Here is a 17,310-nt window from a genome sequence, read left to right on the forward strand (position 1 = left end):
ATTTCAAGGGGAATTTGCTCACAGGAGCAGCTCAGCCCCCGTTCCCACGTATCTCTTCACACTGGCCAGCCTCGTCTCACTCCTCCCTGCTGACGCAGCTTCTCCTGCCATGTGCTGAGCAGCATTTCAATTATGAATTAATGTTTTATGTTTGTTATTTATGCCGAAATAATTAAATTTCCCTGTAGCCCAAGCAGGCCAGGAGTCAGACGAGCTTCTTCATAGAGACGAGCTGTGCTGGCTTAAAAGATTTGCTGGCGTAATGGTTGCTACCTGTATGCTCATTCCTTAATAGAAACCGCAGTGCTAATCATTAATAATTCAGCTGTGGCTCAGCAAATCAGATTAACCTTTGGGAACGCACCGAGGTTGCTTTTCTGTGCAGCCTTCCTTTTCAAAGTAGAAAAATGATTCATTTATAGCAGGGAAGAGACCTGCAACTTGCTTCTGGATGGTTCATTTTGGGGAGACGGCCATAAGTGTGACTTTTCAAGTCAGTTGCTGTGCGAGTCTGAGATTTATTCAAACTATTCAAATGTTTGATCTTAATAATACATATTTTCCTGGGTTTTTTTTTAATAGTGTGAGGTTTTAGATGATGCTTTCAGCCATGCCAGAGCACCTCTGTCTTGAGCTGCGTGGGGATGTCAGGAAGACTTGCAGAGTTCCTGCAATTGCATGATACCTGCTACGGGAGCGTACGGGTGTTAAATCTCTGTCCAATATCTCCTTGCTTACATCTCACCTTCGTCTCTCCAGGGAGAGAGACCTCATCTCTGGACATCCCTTTCTTCTCTTCTCAGTTACAGCTGGATGCAATGAATTATCCGGAACTTCAGTGTGCTGCGTTGGTGTATTTTTGTTAAAATCCGATTTGCAGACAATCCTGCTTCCCTAGCTCGCGAGTCTAATGTTGCCTCACCTTCTCCTCGTGCCGTGTTCTGGGACGATGATAGACAGAGATATCCACGGGAAGGAGAAATCGGGGGCAGGCTGGGAATGAGCCGGCCAGCAGCGGTATGTCGGAGGAGCACAGGTTAAAGTAGGAATCAATTACGTGTGGCTATTGCAAAGCAAGCCAATTAAAAAAATATATATAATGGTTTACCAAATGGGAACTCTATGTTAGAAATGGAAAGCAGTCAACGTATTCATTACAGGTGGGGGCTTGGCTTGGACCTTTTCTCTGTGAGGTCTTGGTTGCATCTTAGGACAAATTAAAGAGAAGCCAGAAGATGGAAGTGAGGATGGCTAAAAAGGTTTGATGCAAGGGAAGAGAAAGGAATTTGGGTTACTTAATGTAGAAAGAGCTGATTCAAGGGGAGACAACATTGTGTTTGAAGCAGCTGTTATGCTGACCCCACTGTGGGGAGAGATGGGCTGGGGTGGGAGGAGGGACAAGAAGGATAAACTGAAGCCACCTCTGGGGATTTCCAACCTCGATGTTTGCAGAGCCCAAAACCTCGCAGCGAAGCTGTGGGCCCTTAACGATGGGTTCAGGTTTGCCCTCGTGGAGTTTGAGGATGGTAAAACACAGGAAGGTGCTACGGAAGGATGATGCACAACCACTGGAGGTTGTTGGCCATGGTCTAGGCTGCACCAAGCCTCGAAGAAATCATCATCCATCCTCTCAGTCCTGTAACTTCATAATCTGCCAGTTCAGACCCACTCTTCCTTGAATGGGCTTGTTCCTCCCTTGTAGTGGCAGCCGCTCTCCAGACGTCCTGCCCTTCCCTCTGCAAGATCTCAGGAATAATCGCAAAGGGAGAAAAAGACCCATTAACCTTTCCCGTCTGTCTCTTCTCTGTGTAATCCAGTTGGTGTTTGTCTTGATGGTGATAATTACTCAGAAGTATGTAATTGCAAGACAAATGTTTAATTAAGAGTGGGTTTAGCGCTAGTCTCTTGTCTTCTTCCATCTGGAAAGAGCGTGGTTGTGTTGGTCGTCTTGGCAGCCTGGATCGAAGGTCTGTCGGCCTGATTCTGCACCCTTGCAAACAAGTAACGAAATAAATTAAATTAAAATACTAATGGGACCCTTCGTTCCCTGCTGCTGCCATGTGAGCTTCTAATTCCTAAATAATACTTTGCCCAAAGTCCACATCTTCTGATGACACCCGCTGTGGATAAACCAGGTTTGCCTTCAAATGAGTCCATAATTCAGGACAGTGTCCTCTATCCGGTCCCTAATTCAGGATAGTGTCCTCTATCCAGTCAGAGCTCCAGGTGCCTTGTAACGAAAATGGGGGGGGAAAAACCTGCTTTTCTAGGTGATGCCTCCAGATGAGCTTAAATCAAAATTACACTCAGCATTTTCTAGCTCTTTAGCAATGCCCAGTAATGTATTCCTGCTATATCCTAGAAGTCAGGAGGTTTTTAAAACCCAAAAAAAACTTACACAGGGTGCAAAGGCTCCTCATTTAAATGTGTCCAAGTAAATGGGCTGTAAATTATCAGCCCGTGCAGCCTCCCAGGAAGACTCAACAAAGTGAAGGTGACCCCATAACCTGGCTGCATGGGGAATTAGCATTAAAAATATTCTTCCTCTCATCGTTCGTGGGTGCGGTGGGGGTCTGGGGCAGAGCCGCCTCCCTGCCTCACAATAACTGCAGCAAGCATCAGCTGCCGAAGTAATTTAAATATGTTTTTTCCCTCTGGGAAATCACACTGATCTCAAAAGGGTTTTTTAATTAAATAATGTGCTGACTGTTACAAGCTGGAAATATGTTGATTTTTGTGTTTATTCTTTGCAGCAGCGTTTCCTTCTGGTTGTCGCTCAGTTGCTTAAGGAGAGAAAGGCTCAGGATTGCTCCCCGCCGGGAAACAGCCCCGGAGGATGCAATATATGGGAATACATGTATGAGCAGCTGGGGAAGTGCTGACCCTACCGCTGAGTTGCTGTAGGGTCTTGTCGCAGGGTGCATCCCAAACCCCACACTGGGGCTCTCCTGGTGAACAGCCCCACCGAGCTCCTCGCTTCACCCCTCCCAGCAACTGGGAAACTTGGAAATTGCTGGAGTTTCAGCATTGCTTTCCCCTGCTGATAATGAAGTGGGTAATTAGGCAGAACGGCGGCAATTTCACTGATTCTTTAAAGCCCCATGAATGTAAAAAAAAAAAAGGGCCTGTTTTTCCCAGCGCTGGTGCATCCCGGCTCTGAACCCCCTGCTCCCGCTCAGCAGCGCCGAGTGTGAATAATCCGGCAGCCGCACGCCGGTGCTTTGGGCCTGGGGCTGGGAGATGCCATGGCAACATCTCAGACAGGAGCTGGTTGCGTATGAATGTATATGCACACGCCAATTAAAATTTAAACAGCCTCCGATGCGAAGAGCGAGCGGGACCCCTGGTTTATTAATAACGTATAAGAGCATCGAAGGGATGTCTTGTTCCGGTACGTGCCTGGCTCCGGGGCTCCTCCATCCCTGCCTGGCCCCACGCCTGCTTGTCCCTCCCTCCTGGAGGGGTTTAGAGGTTTTGAGATACTTTGGCTGCTCCATCACCTGCAGTGACGTGCTCGTGGGGCTGCCTCCTGCTTTGGGATGGGCTGAGCTCTCTGTTAAGCACCTGCACGAGATCCTCAGCGTTTCCCACCCCCAAATTGTCACAAATGACTTGAAGTTATTGTATTTTGTGCTGGGGTTCTCTTGTGGTTATGCCTTAATGTCTGGAGTGGTTCCTAAGCATGGATTAGTGTTATTATCCCTATTGTACAAAAGGAAAATGAGTCGTCAGGGCATTAAAGTACTTCCCAAGACCACACTGTGAGCTGACAGTTAAGATTGCAATGCAAAGGAAGTGCTTCATTCCTGGCCACCACCTCCCCACGCTCCCCCGAGCTCTCATCTTGCAAATCCCCTTCCGAGGAGCAATGCTTTTTGCTCATTGACTTCCCAAGCTCCATGTTAAATCTGCTTGGCTTCACCTTTGCCCCTTCGACTTGGGAAGTCCAGATCTTTCCACCTCAACAGAAAGAAACCTCTCCCAATATCCATCTTAAATCCAGCACAGCTGAGAAAAACCTCCTGTCCTTGTGCCTGGCCTTGGGAGCTGCTTGGTGCCAGCTCTGGCCCCGTGTTTTGCCCTCTTCTCTAAGCTGGTCCTGCTTTCCTTCCCTGTTCCGGCATCTCCTCGGCCGGGAGGAGCGGCTGCCAGAAACTGGCAGGAATCTGCCTCCCCATTTGCTCCACGGGGTTTGGTGACCTACCCCCATTAGTAGGTCCAACTGTTACAGACTAAACTCGTGGTCCTTCAGGACATCAGGCTGAAAGTTGTGACTCTTCCACCGGCATCGCTCGGTTAGCGATGGTTTGCATCTTTTAATTTGGGTCCTTATCTGAGCACATAGGATGTGCATTTTCTGTGATTCTGGGGTTTCCTCTGTGTTGGGACGCTTCTCCTGGTTATGGTTGATTGGGGCTTTGAGATGTCTGTGCCCAGAAGCAGGGAAGAAATGGGCAATTTTTCCAGAGCACCGTCTCTGTGGCTCCCCACCTCCGAATCCCGTGCAGATGATGCTGCAGGAGCCCTTCCCCGCATGAAGCCACGCGCACCCATGTTTCTCCCACCTGCACTTCAGATTTGCTCCCTTGCATGTTTTTTTCCAGCCCCGTGACCAGATTATTTATTAACCTTGGGAAGCTCACTGGAAACCGAGAACGTAGGAGAGATGCTCTACAAAATAACATCAAAAGCATCAGAAAACACGGTAAAACACCCTTTCGTTTAAAGCTGGAAGCACGCTGTGGGGAGGTGGCAGGGAATGCAAAGCTGCTGGGTTTTGCAGAGCCGACTTTCGGAGCAAATCAAGATTAAAACGTAGGTTTTTGAAGGCTTTGCTCAGCTTGCCACTCCTGTGATGGTAGTGCAGCTTTTTTGATGCCGGTTTCAATCTTTCCCTTCATCTGCCTTCAGTTGGGATATTTTCATCCGGTCAAAGCTGAGGTCCCAGCTTTTCGGTAGCGCAGGGAGAAGCCGGGCTGCCTTGCATGAAGGATGGGGAGCCCATGCAGGGACATCTTCCCTTGGTGGCTGGGGAAGATATTTCCTATTTTTTCCAGCTCCACAAAATACCACTTTGAGGCACAAAGAGCACGGAGGGAGGTGACAGAGGGACCATAAGATGGCTTGAGCAGCATCTCTTGTCCTTTGCTTTCTGCTGGTTTTACCTCCTAAGACCTAACTCTGGTGTGGGGTGATAGAAAAGCTCTACCAAACTTCTCACCCCAAAAGCACCAGCGAGGGAACGGGCTGAAATGCTGGTTCCTCTCTGCACCCACGTCTGGGGGACGATGCCTGGAAAGGGACCTGGGCGGTGGTGGCAGCTCTGGCTGCAGGGGGGTTTCTTGCAAAGGTGCTTCAGAGATGGTGAATCATAACTTATTCCTATTTGCTGAACTCAGATGCAGGCAAGCGAATCCCCAATGACCAGAAAAAGGGTGCTTAGAAGTCTCCAGCCCAACCAATTTATTTGCTTAACCGGGCTGATGGGACGCACCGTTGCACCAAACTTCACCCAGGTCCAGCCACTGAAGGGTCTTTCTTGCTCAGTTTGGCCACCAAATCCTCCATGCTCTGACTCAAAAGCGTGTCCTGGGCTTCCGGGCCCTCAGCCCCTCTGGTTTTCTGGCTCTGTACACATGCTCACAGCAGCCATCAGAAATCTGGTCTGTATTTTCAAGAGACTTCTTCATTCTTCTAAAGCCTTGATTATTTTGCTCTGGCTCTTCTTGCTGGGCCTGACATCACTTGAATGGCTCACTTATCTGAAGTAGCTTGATTAATGACAGAGCCCAGACACAAAGCTCCTCAGCCTTTTCAAGTCATCTTTTCCATGGGAGCATTTATAGTCTTTTATTCTCTTTTGCTGCGGCCAAGCTTTTGTCTCAGCTGTTAGGTGGGAGCGTACAACCCACAAACACATAGACAATGTACAAACGGGACATGGAGTTCCTCAGCTGATGAGACAAAATTTCCCTGGCTGAAAACATCAAATTACAGATTAATCTGTTGCACATATCCTACGGGTCTCCTGTGAAATCCTGCAGCACCTTCTTCCTCCTCCTCCTCCAGGTGCCTTGTCGTTGACGCTGGTGGGCTTTAGTGACAGCGATGCCAAGGTTTGACGCTTGAGGTCTTCTGTACCTTCTGCAGGTTGTCCTGCCTTTTCAGTTGGGGTTTCCAGCTTCATTTTTCTTTTCCTCTGTTTCAGTATGACCTTCAGCATTGCCTTTCCTGCGCTGTCCTGCCTCTCCTCCCCAGCCCGCGTCTGTGCCACGACAGGGCAGGTTTCCAGAAAACGTCTTGGTAATGCCAACCAGCTCTTCGGTGGAGGAAAGGAGTTAGGATGAGCTGGCTTGACTCCACATGCCGGCGGTGAATATCGTTCAGATGGAAGTTTTCAGTCCATATCATGCAAAAAAAAAGGCCGTGCCTTGCTTGGGGGCTGGTGGGGGCTGCGGGAGCAGCAGGTCATGCACTTGGGTTGAGGTGCACCTCTGGATGTGTGGAGGGAGCTGGGGTCACCTCGAACTTCCTGAGATGAGACCTCAAGCAGAGGCTAGCAGGTGGAGGGGGCAGCTGATCCAGAGCTTCCCTGGGTTTGAGTGAAACCCGTTCCTGGCCTCTGAGCTCACACCAGGCATCACAGAAAGGAAGCTGGAGGAATAAAGTCCTCTGGGTGGGTGTGAGGGCTGGTCAATGCCAGAGGACAGGCTTCCAGAGCTGCTGCTGGAGCTGGAATGGAGGAGGCTGGGCGCGAGATGCTGCATGCACACTGCCGCACTTCACCCCACGCCTCGGGGAAGAGAAATTGCCCTAGAAAATTGTCTCCTTTTTTACGATAAGTAATGCTGTTGTTTTTTCACCCGGTGCTGATAGAGGACGATGTTGATTTTTCTCCACCCAGCCATCTGTTAGGGAATTAATCTACAAGGCAGCCACAAGAATCCTGCTCAGGGCCACCGTGATTCAGCCCAGAGCAGGTTTTGCCTCTGGCCTGGCAGAGGTCAAGCATCATCTGCTGCCGCTACCCTGCCCGGGCTCCACTTGCCGTCAAAGGACTTGCCGTAGAAGCTGTCTGACAGCTGGAGTCTTCTCCAGTCCAAAGGCACCGGTGGGCACCGGTGGCCCAGCTGGTTATTCTGGTTTTGTTCTTCAGCTGGAAACGTCTTCCCCATCTTGCAAGCTTGGGAAGACCAGGGAGGTCAAACCAGCACTGGAAACACCTTCAGGGCTCTGCAGGACCGTGTGAGCCGAGGCTGATGCTTCCTTCAACTCACATAAAAGCAGCCCTGGCTGGCCCAAACCCTTTCCTGGTGATGAACAACGGTGTGCATCACGAAACAGATGTCACAGTGAAATCACATAGTCCTTGCCTTTTCCTGGGGGCCACCGGGAAGAAAAACATGGTCATGGGAGCCGCAGGCTGAGGGGTAGAGTCCTAAGCTCTGCTTTCCACCTCGGCATGGTGAAACCTTTGCCTTCCAGGCACAAAAGCAGTGGCTGGAGCCCAGCGGGAGAAGGCAGCGGGGAGATGCGTGCAGGGGGAGTGAGCAGTTCCCTCCCCGTCCCTTTCGGACAACATCTCCAGCAAAATCCAACCTGGGGAAATTGGGAGGAAGGGGGTGACGGGGACAGCTGGGGACTCTCAGCTACCCTGCGCTCCCCCATGTACAATGCCTGATTTCGGGGCTCAACGCCTATCTGCACACCTCCAGCGACAGCCAGGGCTGGCCAGACTTGTCCAGTGCCATATGGCTGGAGGAGACCCGGCTGGCGGGGAAGATCAAGCTCACAGCTCTGTCATCATTAGCACCTCGTCAGCAGCCAAATCTTCCCTCGCGGTGGTGACCTGGAGCCTGTGATGCCGGGTCCCGGTGCCGCTGGCTGCCACACACCAGCAAGCCGCAGCATTGCTTCCCGCATCCCATCCTCGGGCTGCCCACGGGCTGTTGCTGGAGGTGAATCTGGAGCTGAAACCTGGAGCATCGCAGCCGGTGTGCGATAACACGGGTGCTGTCAGAGGGAGGGTTTAAGCAATCTTGGGCTAAATGAGTGTCTTTTGAGCTATTCTTCCCCAAACAGCCATGCTGCCGTCATGAGCACATCAGATGCAGGGTACTTTGCATCTTCTCATCTTTGCGTCTTGGGTTGGAAGAGAGCAGCTCAGCATCACTGCCAACCTTGCCCTGCTGAACTCCTAGCTAAGAGCCTCTAAAAAAGGCACAGTAGTATTAATTAAAAGCTCATTTCCCAAACTACCTTGGGCATTACCTTGAATGTGATCCCCGCGCAACATCCCAGCCATGCATTGGGCCAGGAGACATTTCTGCAGGGAGGTTGTTGTCAGCGTCTGCTCCTCGACCCCTTCCCATTCCCAGCTTTGGAGGGTTTTGGTTTGAGTTGTAAATTCAAGTTGACTCCCTGTTAAAAGGCTAACTCAGTTAAACACTGCTCGGCTTCAGGTTGTCATGGGATCCGAGAGGTTGGACAGTTTGCACCACTTCCAAAACACCATTTTAAGCTTAAAAACACTATTTACAATTAGAACAGCAATGTGGGGAAATGGCCAGTCTTGGGGAAAAAAAATTATCTTGCTGTGCACTTGGCGTCGGTTATTTCTCACGGAAGTATTCCCAAGACGTTGGATCTAAAATACAAAGGGCTGGATGATGCCTCAGCTGGGTTGTTCTCGGAGGAGATAGCATCTCCTGGCGCAGACAGCGCAGCTTTCCCAAACCAGGCTGCTTAAGGTCATTTGAGAACTTCACTTGCACATGTTCAAACAGCTCCTTCATTATCATCCATCTATCCCTCCCTCCTCGCCCAGTCCCTTGGATACCCACTGCGGCTGGTGCAAAGCCATCCCACTTAATTGGGACCTCAGGGAAGCTGTTCCCATTCTGAAGCCTGCTCTGCTTTAATTAATGGATAAAATAATCTATGAATCGGAAGACCTTGACTAACTCCCATTTTTATTCCCCTTCTGCTTCCCAAGCTTCTCCTGGGTAATTTGGAGCAATGCTTTGTGAAGGTCCATGCAGAATATAACCTGGCTGCTTGTTTTCTGCAGGCTCAGTCCTGCAAACGAGCAGGAATGCAAATGCTGGGAGCTGGTAAAACACTTAAATACCCACGTGAGCAGGTGAATTGTTCCTGGGGTAGCTCCTTTGCTTAAAGCCAAGCCTGGATCCAAATGCTGCAAGACATTTGTTCCAAAGGGTGGGGAATCAGCAGTTTTGAGGTGATGCTGTTTAATCTGGGCATTGTCTGTATTTGGAATGCTGGGGACACTCGTGGCAAAAGAAAGGCTTCTAGAAAGAAAAACAGAGTTTGGAAATAATTCTATCGGTTTTCTTTCTTGTGGCTGGATTTCTGCTACAGGTGCAAAATGCTTAGAGCAATCAGGAATGCAGCTGATGGGTACCAGTCTCCAAAATTGCCTTGCAGCGCTGTAGACCCTGCGTGGTCCCTTCCCGCTGTGCCTGGGCTTCCCTCGCCCATTGTGGCTTCAGTAGCCATGGCTAAACCAGCAACATCAGGGGTTATGGGCAGGTGGAGACTCTGCTTTTAATTAGCATCTTTATTAATGATCGAGACGCCAGGATAAATGGCTTGTGTGGTAAGCGGGGAAGGATGCTGGGCAGGGAAAGGGAGGTGATGCTGTGGTATGCGGGAGCTCCTTCTGCTCGGGCACATCGATGCCAGCGCTAATTGTTCATGACAAACTGACTCTGGGGTGGGAGAGAGACTGGGAAGCACCGTGGCAAAATTTGGGCTCTCTGAGGCCATCCCTGGAGCCCCCCAGCACATCCAGCTGGGAGTTGTGTCATCTCCTCGGGGATCTCCTCCTGCCATTGCTCTGGCAGGCGCCTCCGCTGCCGGGTGCGAGGTTCACGGTCTGTAAAGGCTGGCTATAGTGTACGTGAAAAATAATAGCAGGAGGCGGAAAATGGTGGAAAATGTGGGTGTGCAGAGAATGATGGCTCTAACGGCATCCCCCCGTATCGGGGAGTTGTGAGAAGCTCATTCCTAAGGATTTACAAAGGTGGCTGCCTATGACATGAGAGAGACTTCATGTTTTTTCTTTGCTTTGGCAGTTTTAGGTCAGTTTAATAAGAGAGAAGACAAAAGGAAACCTTCAAGGAAGTTGATGCCAAATTGGTGACAGTTTGGGAAATCAAAAGCTTTGCTCTCGACTAGTTTTGTTGCCAGTGAGACGGAAGGAGCAGGCTGGGATGCCTCGCAGCCGGCGAGCGGCAGCCGTCGCTGCTCTTGCCCCGGTTTGGTGGGTGGGTGCTCTGACACCAGCGTTAAATCAAATGTGATGTGGGAAGATGGAGGAAGAAGTGAATAAACAGTGTTATTTCAGGATGCAAGGAGGGTGCTGAGGCCTGGTGCAGCTGTGGCGGGGTAGGGACAGAGGAGGGGAGCGGCAGGGACAGGATCTGCGGGCACAAGGCGGCAAGCAAGCATCGGCCTCTTTATTTGCAATAAATAGAAAGTAAAGGGGTTGTGCTGCTGACATCGCTTTCATTACATGGACTCATCCCCAGGAGCTTGATGCCTGGGCATCATCTGCTCAGCCGCTTGATTATTCTTCAAACTGGCCGCTCTGTGCTGTCCTCTGCCACGTTATTCAGCCCTGGATTCAGTGCGGCTCCGAAGTATCTCAGACCTTTCCTATTCCATTTAATTCTCCATTCCTCGCAGAGCACTGGAAGAGCTGGCAGGGGCTGGGGGTAATACTTCACTTGTGCCTGATAGATTTTGTACTCTGACATTTCCTCCCTTGAAGCATTCCCTTTTTGAAGAGGCAGACTCTGTTTCCTTAGCAGACAACTCACCAGCGTGTCTTGGCTGATGTTCTGGTGTCCAGCAACGGTCTGTGCCCAAAGCCAGGGTCTCGCTGCTGCTGCGGGCAGGGCGAGGTGGGCAAAACAGGCAATTTTGTACACGAGAATAAAGCTGAGCCAGGGCTGCAGCAGCGGCTTTTTCCTTCTGAGAGATATAAACTCAAACCCTTGGCCTGTCTTTGGTGTTTTAAAGGTAAGGAAAAAAGAGGAAGGTGTGGTGCCTGTGCCAAAGAGCTTGCGTTCGTGTTTTTGATGTCCCCGGTCGTAGCAGGAAGGGGAAGGGCACCGTGCACCGATGGCGGTGTTGGAGCGTCACGCCATGATGGGTACAGGCAGCCGCTGGAGGACGAGCTGGCTTCACTCCACCGATGTGTCTCCACCAGCCAGACTCACCTGCTTTGTAGACACCGACATTTACGTATCTACTTGATTTATGACACTTTGGGGAGAAATCAGTGCGTGCATGGAGGAGCGAACGGCGCACATGGTGACTTAGAGTGGTTTAATTTCCCTAGCTTGACACTCGCAGCACTTTCCTGTCCTGCTGCTTTTAATTTCCACTTTATTTCTCTACATTAATACTACTCCGGGGCAACTGATCACACACACGCCTGGGGAATTCATCTTTTCCTGATGGCATCAGTGCAAATGCAGAGTAATTTCAGTGGAGCCAGTGGAGCTGCCGGGGCTAATGTGGCCAGACCGCGCTCGAGCCGTGCCTTACCCTGGTGTTTATACCACCACCAAAGCTGCACCGGAGCTCTGCTAAGCGGTGCACCTCTTAATAACAGGAGGGAAAAAATCCTATGCATTATTAAGTGGCCTTTTTTTTCCTGCCCGCAGACCAACTAGCGTGTGCTGAATCTAGGAATATAAACTGATCTTTACAAAGGCAAACTTAGTTTGAATAGGAAACATGGACATGGGAGAATAGCTCTGGCCCAGCCATTAATCAGCCTCTCTTTTTTTTGGTATTTTGTATGTCCTTTTTCTGCACAGGAGGTTAGGAAGTCAAGGAGATTTTAAAATATTTTATATTGTCTTTTCTTTTTTCAGCCTCTGTTTAGAGAGCTATTCCCTTAGTATAGTTTTGGGTTTGGGTGACAGCTAAGTGCCATACCCGGCTCTCTGGGTAGCTCTGCGTGGCTGCTCAGCTGGGCTGAAACACCAGGGGTTTGGGTTCATCCACCCTGGCTGAGCAGACCAAGTGGCACCTTGGATGAGAAGCAGGAGGGAGACAGTCTCTCAGGTGTGTTTGCTACCCTGGGACCTGTACAGAGCCTCTCTGGATGAGCACTCCACTAATTATCTCAATCTGCTGACAAAGGGGTCCAGCCTGGACGAGGTCATTCTCCGTGAAGTCCTGGCTGTCCTAACTCTGTAGCACCACAGCTCTCTTTGGTCTGCTCCGCCATTTGTGCGCTTCTCCTGGAAAGCTGGGATTTGTTTACTATGCACCAATTTATTTTATTTTCAGTATAAAATACAAAAAGTACGTGGGTTATAGCAACATAATTTGCAGCCTGCTGATTAATAATACAGCTGACGGAATGAAATTGGGCTGCAAGCTCAAAGTGCTGAGGAAAGCTAAAATTTGGTGAGCAGCGTGTACGTGTGGGGTAGGCAGTCTGCAGCCTGGAGAGAAGAGAAGGCTGCCGAGACAAGAAACACTGTTTTCTTTTTTGCTGCCTCACACACAAAACCCAATTCTGTTAAATCCCCTTCGCCCTACCCCACCATACAACCTTCCATCCTTGGAGATGGTCAAAACTCAACTGGAAAACTCTGCAAGGAACCTGATCTGAGGAGACACGCTCCAAGCGGCGGGGGGCTGAACTAGGTGACTCCGGAGGTCCCTTCCCACATAAATTATCCGGCAGTTCCCCACAAGCACATGAGAGCAATTGTAAGATGGGAAATTCTTATAACACACAGCAATTCCTAACAGTATTCCCCACCTATGTAGAGAGAAGGCAACCTACAAGGTGTTGATGAATAAAAACATGATTTTTTTTTTTTTCATGGGTCCTGAGATGCCCCCAAAGCCCAGCAGCCAGGCTTAGCACCTCTGGAAATGTGGCCACTTTTACACCGGTTCTTCATTTTATGGAATTTGTTATGAAAAAAGAGTCTTTATTCTCTGCTGATTGTGTATGGGCCTGTGAAAGCATTAACGATTCATCCCAAGGTGTGCTACTGCAGGTCACTAATAAACAGGGCAACTACTGACACTTTGCATTTTGTTCCAAGGGCTGATAAAATATCAGGGATGTGTCTGGAAAAGGCTGCGTTACATGTGTCAAAAAGGATGTACGGTAGTACATACGGTAATGTATGGTATCCAGCGGGAAACGACAGCGCCGGGCTGACTTGTTTCACTTCACTGACATTGCCGAGTTCAGATCTGGCAGGGGATTTCTGAAACTCGTTCGTGCTGTAGACACTCAGGTCCTGTTTATTTCGGTAACTAATGATTTAACTTCCTAAATATGTTGGATAAGTCCTGTAACTGGACACAGAATAATATTATGCAAGACAAACATTTTGCAGTGGGTGTAACGGCATCATTATGCAACTGGGGTGAAATCTACACCTGGACAGGGAATAACCCCCCCAGTACAGTCTGAATGTCACCCCTGTGGGTTTCAGCTTCTTTGCCTGCAGAAGGGGTGAATTTCAGGCTCTGAGTAAAATGCTGCACATGCTATGATTAGACAATAAAAATGTCCTCTCTCTCAATGAAAATAAGAAGCGTTGGAAAAAGAGACAGCAGAGAAAAGCACCCTCTTCCTGAAGGCATCCGATAGTCCAAGCCTGCAGCGGGAAGGCTGAATTGCCGGGTTTCAGGCAGGACTAATGCTACGCCTTTCCTTACCTGTGCTTTCAGCTGTCTCACACAAGGAAGGGAGAGAGCTTGGATTAAAAACCACATTTATGGCAGGGTGAAAAAAAGAGATTTTTACAGTTCCAGTTATTGGCACATGCTTTAGGCAACAGCACTGCCTGCTTTGATCAACTGCACCGGGTCCCTCCTCACCAATCACCAGGAAATTGATGTAAACACTCAGGCAGGTTTTTGAGAGCTTTGCTTCTCCCCGCTTAAAAAGAGACACAATTCCTCGTGCATGAAGATGCAGCACAGGCCCATGATTATCTATTCAGGCTCCATAGTATTTAATTAAGTCACTTATCATGTTATCATCCCGTCTCTCTTCATCCTGCTTGGAAACACGCAGCCTTGCACCCACCTCATTCCAGAGAGCAGCAGCTCTTGGCTCTGTGTAATGGCACCGTTACACACCCACCGGTGCCAAAACCTGCAATTTATGGTGTACAGTTTGAGTTGCACCAGCACCACATACCGTAAATATGGTATTTTCATTTATTACGCTTGGCAGCTTCATGACGACGACGAGCTAACTATAGCTGCCTGGAGTTACTGCCGTTTAATCACCCCGTTTGAACGGAGGCCCCTTTATCTCGTTAGTTTGGGGACCGATCCTGCCAAGCTGCGGCGCTTGTTGCTAGGGTGGTGTGAGAGCCGCTCCACAACGCCATTCACAGCGCTGCCAGAGTTTGTTGTTCACGCGGCGCCGCTCCGGGGACGACCGCCAAGGTCCTGTGAGATGCTGAGCGCTGCCCTGGTTTTCTGAAGCGCCAGCAATATCCAGCCTCTTCACCAAAACCAACCCCGTATCAACCAAATCAGCGACCACCCTTTAAAAGAAAATATAAATGTGTATGTGCGTGGGCATATACTTATTGCTTAATTGCAAGAGGGAGATCGCTGGCCTACTTGTTAAAACAAGTGTACGAGTGCCACAAACCAAAGGGTTCGAGCTGCAGAAGAAAAGTCCTCAAATCCCCGGCTTGCTCCCAGCCAGCGCGGATGCAGAGCGTGCTCCCACAGCACAGGGTTTGTCTGCTTCAGCCTCACCCCACGGCCGGGGTGGTAATTTATTTTCTGTTCCCATACGGCACTCGAGCTGAGCAGAGCTGACAGCCGCTCCGGTGGTGGAAACCTCTCCGCTGAACGCCGGGCCAGGGCCACCGAGTCAGGGCTGGGGGTATCACCGCACGGTTCGCTGTAATAAAACCTTGAAGCAAGATGCTGGCCAACAGTCACCTTTGAGAACATCTTTGCCCAAATGCCCCCATTTTCCGCCATCGAGCTCTTCTCCGGAGGGCCCCAGGACGCCCTTCGTTGTCCCTGGCTGTGTGGTTTGTCACCTGCGTCAACCGGGGGAATAACCTCCACACTTGGCTTTGAAAGGCACTGGGGAGCGGCACCTAAACTCACGGTGATGTGGAGCACACGGAATCAGTTTCCCTGGGAGGTTTTAACAGTAACTGTTAATGCTCCTATTCCTCTTCCTTTTTTTCCTCTTGTGTTCACAGGCATAAACACCAATTCAACACCTTCCTGCTCATGGGGTAATCGGATGGGAACATTCACTTTAATCTTGGACAGTGAAACAGTGGAGTGGTCTTGTTACAGATTACTATACCACCAAAAATTGTTTATACACCTTCATTTCCTCCTGCATAATTCCCTGGGAGTTTAATTTACCGGACCATTTTCTCTTTTTTTTTTTTTTCACCGTTTCCCCTGCAGAAGACGAGGGAGGCTCAGTTCCTCCAGCTCTAACAAAGCAGCACGCTTGTCTGGAGGGGATCAATAACTATCGAACTATCGCGCTTCCTCCACTTAGACTGTTGAAGCCGCTTCCTTTAATTGTTCTTTCACACTGTAAATACAGCGTATGGTGAATTTTTTTCCATTAGGGCTGCTCAGCGGGTCATGCCACCCGGGGATGGAAAGACCTCAGCTACCTGTAATAGCTCTCAGCCCCTTGGGGCAGTACCCAAAACCCGTTACACCTTTCTCCTCGGGAAAGGCCCTGCTTCAGCGGGGACAGACCCGGGGAGCAGACAGACACAGGGACACTGCTGTGCTCCAGGGCTCCCTGGGGCCAAACCAGGCCCCGGCATGGTCTCACAGGCTGCCGGGACGCTGGCTTGGTGCAGACCTGGAAACGCACACGTTAATACCGATAAGCAAATACACGTTGGCTACTGGGGGGGAAAGGGCAGAAAGCCCAGCCAGGATTGTCTCAGGGTTCACCTCAGGCCCACCACCCCCCGCTGAGAGGGACGCCTTGAGGTGAGGGGCCAGGCGGGATCCCCCCCTCGGCGGCTCCTCACAGGGACTATGGCGGGAACCAGATCCCCTCAGGCGGCTCCTCACAGGGGCTGGCCGGGGCGGCGGGGAACACCGGATCCCCTCGGGCGGCTCCTCCCGGGGTAGCCGGGGGGACCGGATCCCTCAGGCGGCTCCTCCCGGGGACGGTGAGGGGGGACCGGATCCCCTCGGGCGGCTCCTCCCGGGGACGGTGAGGGGGGACCGGATCCCCTCGGGCGGCTCCTCCCGGGGACGGTGAGGGAGGACCGGATCCCCTCGGGCGGCTCCTCCCGGGAACGGCAGGGGGTAGCCGAGGGGGACCGGATCCCCTCGGGCGGCTCCTCCCGGGGACGGTGAGGGGGGACCGGATCCCCTCGGGCGGCTCCTCACCGGGGATCGCCCCCTCCCCTGCCCCTCCCCCGGCAGGTGGCCCCCGCGCGGCGGCTGAGGCCGGTGGGTGACGTCAGCGGCGGGGGCGGGCGCGCGGTGCCGGTGCGCCGAGCCGAGCCGAGCCGGGCCGGGCCGGGCCGGGCCATGGCGGAGCGGTGCTGAGCGGAGCGGCCCCGGTAAGTGCGACGCCCCGCCGCCCCCCTTGTCCGCGCCGCGCTCCGGTCGCTGCTCCCGCTTCCCCCCCGCCGCGCCGGTGCTGCGGGCTGAGCCCGCCGGGGGCCGGTGGTGAGGGGATTTGCGGGGGGAAGCGGTGCGGGGTGAGCCGGACGGAGGGCGGCTGTTACGGCGGGGCTTGGTGAGAGGGTTCGCGGCCAGGGCGCCCGCTCCTGCCCCGTGCGGGTCCGGACCCCGGGGCCGGTAGCGGGGAGCCCGCCGGGACCCGCCTGGGGAGCCGTCCCTGGAAGCGCCCGGCGGTGTCGGTGTCGCCTCGCCTTTCCCCGGGGCTCAGCGCGGCCCCGGGCCTGCCGGAGACCCCCTCCTTGGAGCGGTGGGCTTAAAACCCATAAGACGCCTGCAGCGCCGGTTTGCTGCCCGAGAGGACGAGCGAATATGTATGCATTCGCCTCTCTCCGGTTTTATACGTGCTTTATGTGTATAAACGTGCTTTATGTGTATAGACACACAGACTTGTGGGCTTGCACAACTAAATCTGCGCACAGCTGAGCTGCTGTCAGCGTGCCCGGCAGGTCCCTGGCCCCCTTCCCCGTGTCCTGAGAGGGAAACCTGCTTCTCTCCCTCTTCCCCCACCCCCAAGGCAGGCTGTGTTTGCTCTCAGTCTTATTTATTTAATCCTAGCCTGAAACAGACTCTCGGGTCTGAGAGCGT

The 17,310-nt window shown here is 51.7% G+C and overlaps 1 protein-coding gene across 1 annotated transcript in view; it reads left to right on the plus strand.

The window, feature by feature from the left end:
- Positions 1 to 16,506: 16,506 nt before the first annotated feature.
- LOC142075253 (mitogen-activated protein kinase 4-like) overlaps positions 16,507 to 17,310 on the plus strand; it is a 43,719-nt gene continuing 42,915 nt past the window's right edge. The window contains exon 1 of the mRNA XM_075136355.1: positions 16,507 to 16,601. The gene's annotated coding sequence lies outside the window, so the exon portion shown is untranslated. The remainder of the gene's footprint in view (positions 16,602 to 17,310) is intronic.

This window comes from Calonectris borealis, chromosome Z (assembly GCF_964195595.1).
Source record: "Calonectris borealis chromosome Z, bCalBor7.hap1.2, whole genome shotgun sequence".
NCBI classification, from domain to species: domain Eukaryota; kingdom Metazoa; phylum Chordata; class Aves; order Procellariiformes; family Procellariidae; genus Calonectris; species Calonectris borealis.